Source organism: Homarus americanus, unplaced genomic scaffold, assembly GCF_018991925.1.
Source record: "Homarus americanus isolate GMGI-L3 unplaced genomic scaffold, GMGI_Hamer_2.0 scaffold52806, whole genome shotgun sequence".
Taxonomy (NCBI): Eukaryota; Metazoa; Arthropoda; class Malacostraca; order Decapoda; family Nephropidae; genus Homarus; species Homarus americanus.
In genome coordinates, this window is record NW_024720773.1 from 10,205,506 (window position 1) to 10,218,927 (window position 13,422).

A 13,422-nucleotide genomic window follows, 5' to 3' on the forward strand; every position below is an offset into this window, starting at 1 on the left:
CTTCCCTCTCTCTCTCCTCTCCTTCCTTCCCTTTTCCCCTCTTCCCCTTTCCCCTCCTTCCCCTTTCCCTCTCCTTCCCCTTCTCCTTCCCCCTTTCCCCTCTCCCCCCTCTCCTCCCCTCCCTCCACTGTGATGTGTTGCTGTGTCTAGAGGGAGAGATGGGGGGGTGGAGAGAGGGGGGGAGAGGGGATAAGGTTTTGTCCCGATGACGTTTTGTCCAATGACGTTTTTGTCCGATGACGTTTTGTCCGATGACGTTTTTGTCCGATGACGTTTTGTCAATATGCCACAGAAAATGAAAATCAAACTCCTGGACATCTTCCGCACCTTGAGGCAACCGGAAATAGACAGTGGCAGTGTTAACGTGTCCGGTCTTGTCCAACACACGTTCTGAACATGTCCTCGTCAGCTTGGGCCACGAGAGTCATGCACGAGGCAGTAATAAAACTCCCCCATAAGTGCATGTCAAGTGTTGCATGGTGCCTTGTTACTGCGACACTTACCTCACTTGGTGCAGAGAGAGAGAGAGAGAGAGAGAGAGAGAGAGAGAGAGTTTGTATGTGTGTGTAAGCATTTGTGTACGTGTGGAAATTAAGAGTATGAGATGCGTGTACTGTGTATATATTTTCATAGGGAAGAATGTGTGTGTGTGTGTGTACGTACAATATCTCTCAGGGGTGACAGGGGGACGTACAGTATCTCCCAGGGGCGACAGGGGTCAGGGGTCAATACGGTATTGTTAGTAAGACATATCTGAGGTCACGTGCATTTGACCTGATAACAGAATAATAATTGGAAGAATATTGTAATGGTGTCCATGATAATAGTTAACTACTTCTCTTGGCAATACTACTACTACTACTACTACAACTACTACTACTAATAATAATAATAATAAAAGTGATGATGATGATATTTATAGTGATAATAATGGTAAGAAAATCGTATTAATAGTAAAATGGCTGATAAGAGTAATGATAAAACCAGCCTCAATAATAATAATAATAATAATAATACAAACGTTTCATCAGCTGGGGGACAGAGGCAGGGCTGTGGAGTCGAAGACAAAACCTTCGACTCCGATTCCGACTCCGACTCCTCAAATTTTTATGCTTCCGACTCCGACTCCGACTCCTTGGCCTATTTGTAACAACTATTTCTACCATCCTAATTGTAATTTGTATGTTGTAACCTGCATAGGTAAAAAGTAAAACACCCTGGCTATACTGCTACAGCTTTATTAATGATCTGGACGATATTTAAGAACTACAAAAAGATGATAGGCTTGACTTTCAAAGTTTCAATCAAAAGAAAAATAAATTTATTAAGAATTCAAGATATTAACTAGAAAACACCATTTACATGTATATCTAAAAGTTCGATCTCAGCATATGAATTTTGTTTAAGCTCATAATATGATGTGGATCTAAATGATGATCCTACAATTCCTTTTAAAGTAAAGTTATATATTTATGTACATTAAAGAAATGAATACCTTATTAAGGAAAATGGATAAACCTTACATGATTAAGTTATTAAATTGAATTTGCCTTAATCTCACCAAAAACAGGTTGTAGCTAATTGTTTTGTAGCTGAGAGCCTCTGTGCAGTTTTCAACGAAACAAAATTTGATATAATTCAAAATTTCAAATGGTAAAGAAGAGACTATCGTCCAAAATTATAGTGCTATACTGTGCCTGCTACAATAAATTCATAATAATGCTTATAAAATGGAAATAAATTCTTTTAATAATTTAAGAAAATTAGTGGGATCAGTGGAATCACTGCAATGAATATGCCTGAGTTCATATATTTGTTCTTAGGAACAGAATAGCTTCAGTCGGAGTCGGAGTCGGAGTCTGGACAATTTTACCGACTCCGACTCCACAAGCCGAAATTTCCTCCGACTCCTCGACTCCGACTCCGACTCCACAGCCCTGATAGGTACTCCTGAATGTGCTGCTTAAGGATCTGTTAACCAAAATTTGATATCTTGATTATAACTTGTTCAAATGGCTTTTAGAAAATGTTCAAATGATTTTTAGAATATTTTAATTACTTTTGCAATGCTAATTACTCGCCACTTATGGGTTTTCGAGGTCATTTCTTGGTGCTTGTGTATTATTCTGGATGTACTTAAATAGTTAGGCACATTAAATTTTAGTTCAGAGAGAAAACGTATTTTTGGCCAAAAATCCTTTAAGGCTAAGACTTACAATTTTTGTCATTTTCGGCCAAAAAATGGATTTTGTTCAAAATTTCAGTATAGGTACTCCTGAATGTGCTGCTTAAGGATCTGTTAACCAAAATTTGATATCTTGATTATAACTTGTTCAAATGGCTTTTAGAAAATGTTCAAATGATTTTTAGAATATTTTAATTACTTTTGCAATGCTAATTACTCGCCACTTATGGGTTTTCGAGGTCATTTCTTGGTGCTTGTGTATTATTCTGGATGTACTTAAATAGTTAGGCACATTAAATTTTAGTTCAGAGAGAAAACGTATTTTTGGCCAAAAATCCTTTAAGGCTATAGACTTACAATTTTCGTCATTTCGGCCAAAAAATGGATTTTGTTCAAAATTTCAGTATAGGTACTCCTGAATGTGCTGCTTAAGGATCTGTTAACCAAAATTTGATATCTTGATTATAACTTGTTCAAATGGCTTTTAGAAAATGTTCAAATGATTTTTAGAATATTTTAATTACTTTTGTAATGCTAATTACTCGCCACTTATGGGTTTTCGAGGTCATTTCTTGGTGCTTGTGTATTATTCTGGATGTACTTAAATAGTTAGGCACATTAAATTTTAGTTCAGAGAGAAAACGTATTTTTGGCCAAAAATCCTTTAAGGCTTTAGACTTACAATTTTCGTCATTTCGGCCAAAAATGGATTTTGTTCAAAATTTCAGTATAGGTACTCCTGAATGTGCTGCTTAAGGATCTGTTAACCAAAATTTGATATCTTGATTATAACTTGTTCAAATGGCTTTTAGAAAATGTTCAAATGATTTTTAGAATATTTTAATTACTTTTGCAATGCTAATTACTCGCCACTTATGGGTTTTCGAGGTCATTTCTTGGTGCTTGTGTATTATTCTGGATGTACTTAAATAGTTAGGCACATTAAATTTTAGTTCAGAGAGAAAACGTATTTTTGGCCAAAAATCCTTTAAGGCTTTAGACTTACAATTTTTGTCATTTTCGGCCAAAAAATGGATTTTGTTCAAAATTTCAGTATAGGTACCAGGGCTGTGGAGTCGAAGACAAAACCTTCGACTCCGACTCCTCAAATTTTTATGCTTCCGACTCCGACTCCGATTTGGCCTATTTGTAACAACTATTTCTACCATCCTAATTGTAATTTGTATGTTGTAACCTGCATAGGTAAAAAGTAAAACACCGTGGCTATACTGCTACAGCTTTATTAATGATCTGGACGATATTTAAGAACTACAAAAAGATGATAGGCTTGACTTTCAAAGTTTCAATCAAAAGAAAAATAAATTTATTAAGAATTCAAGATATTAACTAGAAAACACCATTTACATGTATATCTAAAAGTTCGATCTCAGCATATGAATTTTGTTTAAGCTCATAATCTGATGTGGATCTAAATGATGATCCTACAATTCCTTTTAAAGTAAAGTTATATATTTATGTACATTAAAGAAATGAATACCTTATTAAGGAAAATGGATAAACCTTACATGATTAAGTTATTAAATTAAATTTGCCTTAATCTCACCAAAAACAGGTTGTAGCTAATTGTTTTGTAGCTGAGAGCCTCTGTGCAGTTTTCAACGAAACAAAATTTGATATAATTCAAAATTTCAAATGGTAAAGAAGAGACTATCGTCCAAAATTATAGTGCTATACTGTGCCTGCTACAATAAATTCATAATAATGCTTATAAAATGGAAATAAATTCTTTTAATAATTTAAGAAAATTAGTGGGATCAGTGGAATCACTGCAATGAATATGCCTGAGTTCATATATTTGTTCTTAGGAACAGAATAGCTTCAGTCGGAGTCGGAGTCGGAGTCTGGACAATTTTACCGACTCCGACTCCGACTCCACAAGCCGAAATTTCCTCCGACTCCTCGACTCCGACTCCGACTCCACAGCCCTAGACAGAGGCAACAATCGTTCGTGGTATAAACGTTTGGTGGGGCGGATCCCTCTCCCTCCCTCCCCAGTTTAAATAATTGGCATTCTTAGTTACTCACTCCAGTGGTATGGCCAGAGGTCTGTGGCCGACCTGACCCGTGGCCTCTCTCTCTCTCTCTCTCTCTCTCTCTCTCTCTCTCTCTCTCTCTCTCTTTCTCTCTCCTCACCTCTCTTCCTTTTTTCTCCTCTCCTCCCCTCCCCTCTCCTCCCCTCCCGTCCCGTCTCTCTGAACCAAAAACAAACTTGATAGATTAAAAAATAAAATAGAAAATAAACTATCATCCGAATTTGGGAAGACTTCAGGGCCGGCGTCATGAATAATTTTTTCTCAGTCAAAATTATTCACACAAGTTTGGAAGTTTGTGGCATTTATTAACCCGTGGCACAGTGCCTGCTTGGCCCCTGACCCTGCCTGGCCCCCTGACCCTGCCTGGCCCCTGACCTCCCTGGCCTTCTGACCTCCTCGCCCCCCCTGACCCTGCCTGGCCCCTGACCCTGCCTGGCCCCATGGACCCTCCCCGCCCTGGACCCTTCCTGGCCCCTTGACCTGCTTTGGCCCCTGACCCGCTTCCTGGCCCCTGACCCCTCCTCGTCTCTGACCCCTGGCCCCCCCTGACCTTCCTCGCCCCCCACCCTCCCTTGGCCCCCCTGACCCTGCTTGGCCCCCATGACCCTGCCTGGTTCCCCTGGACCTCCCTGGCCCCCTGACCTCCCTGGCTCCCCCTGGGCCCCCTGACCTCCTCGCTCCCCCCTGACACTCCCTTGCCCCCTGACCCTCCTGCCTCCTGACCCTCCCTGGCCCCTGACCCACCTCGCCCCCTGACCTCCCTGGCCCCCCCCTTGACCTTCCTGCCCTCTGACCTCCCTGGGCCCCCTGACCCTGCTTGGGTCTCTGACCTCCTGGCCCCTGACCTCCTGGCCCCCCTGACCTCCCCCTGACCTCCTCGTCCCCCCTGACCCTCCCTGCCCCCCTGACCCTCCCTGGCCCCCTGACCTCCCTGCCCCCTGACCCTCCCCCCCACAGCAATATTCTCAGTGTGTTGTTTTTAATAATGTAAATCTTTGTTTTTATAATATTCTTAAGTCTTCTATATATCCCTCGTGTTAAATGCCAATAGGAGGTTTAATATTTCCCTTTGAATATTTAATTATAAAAATATAACCCATACATATTAGTTTGATTTTATCTTTTAAAATATTCCTACTTTAATATTCCCCATAAACATAATATTCCTCTTGTAACTAAAACACTGTAATATATCTGTGTATTTAATGTATATATATATCTGTAGTTATGTAATATATGTAGTGGTTATATTGTTGGTTATCATTGTAAAGGTGAGAGAGAGAGAGAGAGTTAAGTTATATCATTTATCGTAAGAACCTTTTAGAATCCCAAGACCTGAGTGCAATTTAATGCCTCAACCTTGTGTGGCCGCCGCTGACCACCACAACCAATCATTTTACAGCCATTGACCAATAAGAAGATAGATGATCCAGTTGTCGAGTTATGATTGGTTCTTTGTGGGGGGGGGGGGAATTTTTTTAGCCTGGTACGAGCTGTGATTGGTGGTTTTAGGGACTGCTGTTATTGGCTGTTTTACGGGATTTTTTTTATTATTGGCTACAAACTGTGATTGGTTCTTTTAAAACAAGTTTTGTCAGGGGCGGGCTGTGATTGGTGTTTCTGGGGGGTGTTTTGTCGGCTGCGAGTTTTGATTGGATGTTGATTAAATGTTTTGTAACGTCAGCGCCACCCAGAACACGCCTTCATCATTGTCTCATAATTCAGGGAGAGAGAGAGAGAGAGAGCCTGGTAAACTTTACAGCTGGTGTCAGTGAACTATCTCCCTGCATACGTCTTTTGTGCCGCCATTACAGTATATAGACCCTGGTGAGTGGTGCCATTCTCACCACTACAGCACCACTATGGCCGTCACAACACCACTACGACCACCACAACACCAGCATAATTACCACACCACTACAACACCACCACAACACCCACAACACCACCACAACCCCTACAACACCATCACAACACCCACAACACCACCACAACACCCACAACAACACCACCCACAACACCACCACAACACCCACAACCACCACAACACACCCCCTACAACACCACCACAACACCCCACAACACCACCACAACCCCTACAACACCACCACAACACCCCACAACACCACCACAACCCCCACACACACCATCACAGCACCCACAACACCACCACAACCCCCACAACACCACCACAACCCTACAACACCATCACAACACCCCACAACACCATCACAACACCCCACAACAACACCACAACCCCACAACACCATCACAACACCCCACAACAACACCACAACCCCCACAACACCACCACAGCCCCTACAACACCACCACAACACCCCACAACACCACCACAACCCCCACAACACCACCACAACCCCCACAACACCATCACAACACCCCACAACACCACCACAACCCCCACTACGACCACCCCAGTGAACATAATTGCCGTCCCATCTGTATGTAATCATTTCAAGTCGTTTTACCTCATATCTACGCTCACTTCAATTGGGTAATTCACTCGTTAAAGTCCAGCAGCGTGTTTCCGGCGTTCTTTGTCTGCCAGTGGTTGTTTTTTTATTAGATACGACGGCTAATTATTTACCGGGCGCCCACCTGTGTATGTGGGAGAGAGGGTGGTGGGGAGGGAGGGACTGTGTGGGAGGGAGAAGGAAGGGAGTTGTGTGTGTAAGAGAAGGGAGGGACCTGTGTGTGTGGGGAAGGAAGGGAGGAAGGTAGCTATGTGTGTGGGGAAAGGAGGGACCTGTGTGTGTGTGTGGGGAGGGAGGAAGGGGGAGTAATGTGGGAAGGGGAAGGAGGAAGAAGGGATCTGTGTGTGTGTGTGTGTGTGTGTGTGAAGGAGTGTGCTTTCGATGTGAGTATTGATAGGAGGTAGGGTAATGGTGGTGCAGTGTATGGTGGTGGTGGTGGTACCTTCACACACACACAGCCCAGTAACGTGTAAGGTATGTTACCGTGCATAATACATATACCACGACTCACATCACGCCGCCTCACGGTATACTAGAACATTCCATTCTACCTTGTAATTATCTCTCCCTCACAACACCTCAAGTAGTCTACCATGTCGTCACAACACCACAACACATATCTATGAGTCGAGGTCGTCACATGTTCCCCAAACACGACTCAGCATCCTACGTGAGTCTTGTCGTCGCTACACTCCATACACCAGCTTGAGTGGTAGTCCTTGAACCTCCACACCCCCCACCCCCACACACACACCGGATGCACTTCCAAACATGATTGTATCCTCTCTTCGATGTGGTTCTAGCTCTACACATTTTAGTAGAGGGACTTACGAGCCTCTCAAACACGTCTCCAGCCCCTTATCGTGTCGTTACAAAGCACGAGCACACTAGCTAGCGGGTCCTTCAGTCGTTGTTTGGCAGCCTTTACATCCACCCAAGGTCTCTACATTGACCTTGGCAGCCTTTACATCCACCCAAGGTCTCTACATTGACCTTGGCAGCCTTTACATCCACCCAAGGTCTCTACATTGACCTTGGCAGCCTTTACATCCACCCAAGGCCTCTACATTGACCTTGGCAGCCTTTACATCCACCCAAGGTCTCTACATTGACCTTGGCAGCCTTTACATCCACCCAAGGTCTCTACATTGACCTTGCATCCACCCAAACACTGTGACGCTCTCAAGTCGTCTTCACCACACTCCACGCACGCCATTCTGATCTTGCTTGGAACTGATTCGACTTACTGGATGATGTAGAATTAAGTCAGGCTAGTCAAGGGATTTTATTTGTACTAACGGGATTGGCATTGTACTCAAGGGGATTGTCATTGTACTCAAGGGGATTGTCATTGTACTCATGGGGTCAACCTCAGGCAATAAAAGTGGCGGAGTATCTGGCGGGGACAGCGTGAGGAGCCCCGGGGGGTAGTGGCGACACAGCAGCTCGTCTGGCTGTGTGTAGCATGACTGGGAAACTTGCCACATGGTATTTGCTCTGCTGGGACCTCACCCCCTTATATGCAGATAAGACGCAATAGGTCCTGGTGAGGGTAGAATTAAGAGGCATGGGGTGTGGTAACGTCACGACACTAGGAAGGTGGTAGTTAACAAAATCATGGTGTTAAGACTCCATAATCTACTCGGGAAATTTCAAGCTCCCTTTGTTTCCTTCATTTTCGAACCTTTTTCCCCTACATCACACAGAGAGGCTTACATAGACTCTCTCACCACCATCACCACCACCAACAACAACCACCAACCACCACTACCAACCACCACCATCACCACCACCATCACCACCACCAACAACATCCACCATCACCACCACCAACAACAACCACCACTACCAACCACTACTACCAACACCAACCACTACCACCACCCTGTTCAATCATGTTGTTCCTCTTAATGACTAGTTATATAGAATTACGATACAGAGCCGTGTGGTATAGTTCATCTGGCGTCCAACTCTATCTATACAGTATTTTGATTACGTGTGCTTCAGTAATTTCATCAAAGCTCAAGGGGGAAAAAACTCTTAAAATGACCCGCATATAAATGGACAAATTATTTCCAGTTTTAGACAATTTATTTATTTATTTATTTATTAATATTTTTTTTTAGAATTACGAACACTCACTTAGATACAGACATACAGACACATACAGACACAGACAGACAGACAGACGCGGACAAATATATTCGTTCAATCTATCTATCTATCTATCTATCTATCCTCATACCGCCGCTCATTACCCCAGGAACCATTGTGAAGGTGGATGGCCCTCTCCCACCCACCCACCCACCCGCCCACCCGCCCACCATCTGCCTTTGATTCTTCTCTTGATTGAAACCCATTCCGATATTCACTCCACCGTGCTTCCGATATCCTGCCGTGATTCTTATATTTTTCTTGGTATTTCTGATATTGAGTTCCGATATTCTGTCTTGTGTTTCCGGTATTCTTGTGTGTAATTCCGGTATTCCGTTTTGTGTTACCGGTGTTTTCGTCCTGTAATTCCGATATCCTCCTAAGGTTGAAGTCTTCATTTTGTGTGTGTGTGTGTGTGTGTGTGTGTGTGTGTGTGTGTGTGTGTGTGTGTGTGTCCGACATTGGCGCTTTCACTCTACAAGATCAACTGCTGTTACGACTTCTCACGAAAGTTTTTGAAGTGTGTGAAAGAGAGAGAGAGAGAGAGAGAGAGAGAGAGAGAGAGAGAGAGAGAGAGAGAGAGAGAGAGAGCTACCAGTGCCACAACGGGCCATCACCGTGACAGTCAGCACTAGTTTACCACACCACTCTCAACCCCACTCCAACCCCCCACTCTACCCCTTGCACCACCCTCCCTCTCTACCTTACCAAGTATCCAATTAACCATGACACCTCACCTGGCTTTACCTGTTGCGTCTACCTTGTAATCACCAGGTGCCGACCAATGCTTGACGCGTGACATCACCCTCATCATTCAGGCTTGTCCTCTGTCCCCTCCTGTCCTCCCCCCCCCTCCCCCTCTGCCCCCCGTGTGGTGACCGTCTCATGCCTCAGTGTAATAAATTGGGATTTGGAGACACACTACCTTACCTACCTTTGCTGACAAGAGATCTTAACTGTATACATCATCATAACAAGAAGATCCTAGACTGCCATACACACATACATACATACATACATACATACATACATACATACATACATACATACATACATACATACATGCATACATACATACATGCATACATACATGCATACATACATACATACATACATACATACATACATACATACATACATACATACATACATACATACATACATACATACATACAGATAGATAAATATGTATATAATCTAAGAAAGAACTAGTTTGTATTGATGTACCTGGGGGAGGGGGGGGGGCTCATAGAGGTAACCAGTACAAAAAGGTGTCTGACGTGAAGTACCTTGAGAGCAGTGACCTCAAAGGAATGTTACCTATGGCACGTAAACATTCAGGAGTAGCAGTTTATGAGGAATTTATAAATATTTTTTTTTATTTTTTTTTTTACATTCTTTCTTTGTTATGAAAATATGTACTGTAAGTATATCAAGGAATATTTTAACTCATATTCCAGTGTTTTGAGGGAGTGAGTGTGTGATTGTGGTGGTTATAGAGTTGATTGTTTGGTGGAGTATAAAGGTTTAAGTCATCGTTCTAAAGGAGTTAAATCGTTCTTGATGAAGGGTTAAACCATCGTCCTTAAATGGTGAAAATGTTGATGTATTTGTGTTCAGTGTTGTGGTGTCTCTCCCTGGGCTTGTAAAACACCATCATAATTACAGATATAGTGTCACTGTAATTCACTGTCCAGGTGGTTTAAAATATATCTGGTATTAACTGTTAAAATGATTGTCCGACAGATGAGAATTTTTAAGCTAAACTATAATTTTTACTCCTCCACAGGTAAGGAACACGTCCATCGCTGTCATGTAGTGTCAAGATCACTGTGTACAGAGACCTGGCCGAGGTCACCGCTGGCACTGCTGTTAAGTGAGGTAAGGTTACGGCCACCCAACGTTGTTCCTGCGTCACCAAGGTAAAGTAGCGGGTAACATAGGCTAGGCCAGTCAGCTGTTGTGGTAGAGTCAGCTGATGAGACAGGCAGACTGTGGTGTGCGGGAGGGAGTGCCCCACTTTACAAGATGAGAGCGGCCGCCGCCACTTCCGTGTGTATCGACCACACTGGCAACGTGAGCCGGGAGGCCCTTAACGCCGCCTAGCTTGTCTCCGCCTCTCCAGGAAGTTGCCCTTGGCTGTTCTTGACAAATTCCCCCCAAGTTAGGTCAAGGAGTAGAATAATGATATAATAGCGTTCATGAGTAAGGTAAACCTCGGAGACCTGCCGCGGTGTGTGTGTGTGTGTGTGAGTGTGTAGATGATCTGCTGGAGGCTGCAGCATGTGAGCTCCTCCCTCATTGGGGCGGTGTTTATCCTCCTGGGTAATGCAGTCTGGCGCAGACCTATATTTTATGCCGCCGAGCTCACTGGCTCGGAGTGAAGGAACACTTCGTTAAGTCACCACATTAATAAACAGAACCCACTGGGCTGAGGAAAAATTTGACCAAGAGATGACGGCCTCTTTGTCTCAGTGTTGGGCGTGTTATGCTGTAAACACAACACACTCAGGCTGAAAAAACACCTAAAGAGGTGACGCTCCTCTTTTAGGTTCTCTTAGCCTTTGTGTCTGAGGCTGAGGCTAGGTTGTGTTAATTAATAAAGAGAACCAACACATTTGACTGAGGAAACACTCGGCCGTGATACACTCCTCCGTCAGGCTGTGAGGGCCTCAGTGTTATTAATGTTTGATGGGTTTAGAACTAAGAAAACACGTTGGGTTAAGTAACACTTGGCCGAGATACAGTTCTCGTCCCGGCGTTCTGGACCAAATTATCCCATTGTTAGCGAGCGGTGTTTAGTGAGTGGTGATGTAATAAAGACTCAGTAATAAAGGTTAATAAAGAGTTACGAGTTTGTTTAATTACCCATGATGTCATTGAGTCTGAGAATAGAAGGTCGTGGTGAGGGCCTCGGGTTACATAACACAGCAGGTTGTTGACGTCACCCTCAAAGTACTGTATTGTATTTCAGCACGAGGTCTTCACTGCTGCCTCTGTTATGTTTGTTTTTTATCATTTAAAGTTATTGATGTTTCGCTGCGTCTCCCTGTCATCGGCTGTTTTGTTCTTTTATCCTTCAGTTTCTAATTACTATTCATTCCAGCTTTTACTTCCCCCCCCTTCCTCCCCGGCCCAGCCAAAGGGGGATATTGCAATCTAGATGTGTGTGTGTGTGTCTGTAAACATGAGTTCTCCGTAATCAAAATTTACCCATAATAACCAAGATGCAAATAGGTCTCCCACAGGTAAGGACAATGTTGCTGGTGTAATAGAAACATTCACGCCGTAACCACGAACATATGTCAAGTTCTGTGTATATATATATTATTTTTTTGAGACACCCTGTACAGTATATGGCCGAGTGATGTTAGTATGTAGCGAGATGAGTATTTGGAGCGGGTTATGAAAGTCCTTTATTGTGTAGTAAATAGCCTCACCTCATCGGGGGGAGGGAGGGATGGGGGGGGAGAAGGGGGGTTTAGGGGGGATGGGTAGGGGGAAGGGGGGATGGGTAGGGGATGAGGGGGGTCTTATCTCCTCCCTGATCTTGGTTATGGTGTGACAGCGGACAGAATTAACCTGCGTTTCATGAGTCTCGTGTTAATTTAACCTAACCCAACCTAACTTAACCTAACCTAACACGGGGTAAATATTAGGTCTTTATTTCTCCAGTTGGTCTTGTGGTATTTAACTTCATTCGTGTTAATCTTTTGTTCTGGGTGACTTTTGTGTACTTGTGGATGTTAACATTGAGGTGAACTGTTATTGACTATTTTGAAAAGTTAACTTGAGTCTACTGTTGTATCTTGTCGGTGTGATTGTACAGGTATGTGGAGTGTGTGTGTGTGTGTGTGTGTGTGTGTGTGTGTGTGTGTGTGTGTGTGTGTGTGTGTGTGTGTGTGTGTGTGTGTGTGTATCCCTGCTTGTGTGTGTTGTGTGTATGCATGCGTGTGTATATAATGCTTGTATGTATGCTTGCGTGTGTACTGTATATGTATGCTTGTATGCTTGTGTGTGTGTGTTTGTGTATATAATGCTTGTGTGTATGCATGCGTGTGTACTGTATTTATGCTTGAGTATGTGTGCACCACTAAGTTATCGTGCACAACACCACACCACCACCATCACCACCTTCGCGTGCTGCCATTCAACACACTAAACTCTTACTGAACCAAATTCCTCCTGTGTTTAAGACCTCAACATACACACACCCCCCCCAGACTGACCCACACACTTAACAATTCTTTCTTTGTAAATAATAATTCTCTTTTTTTTTTACTCTACAGCTAAGAGATTATTTTCATACATTGTAAATTAATGAAAATATGAATCTGTAAATTGTAAACAAAAGAAGAAATGTTTGTTATAGCGGGGTGAGGATAGTCTCTTATAGGTACACATTTTGGTGAATTTACAATGTATGAAAAAAATTAAAGTACCTCTCAGTTCTGAAGTTTATACATTGATCACTGTATTGGTGGTAGTAGTAGTAGTAGTAGTAGTAGTAATAGGAAGAGTAGTAGTAGTAGTA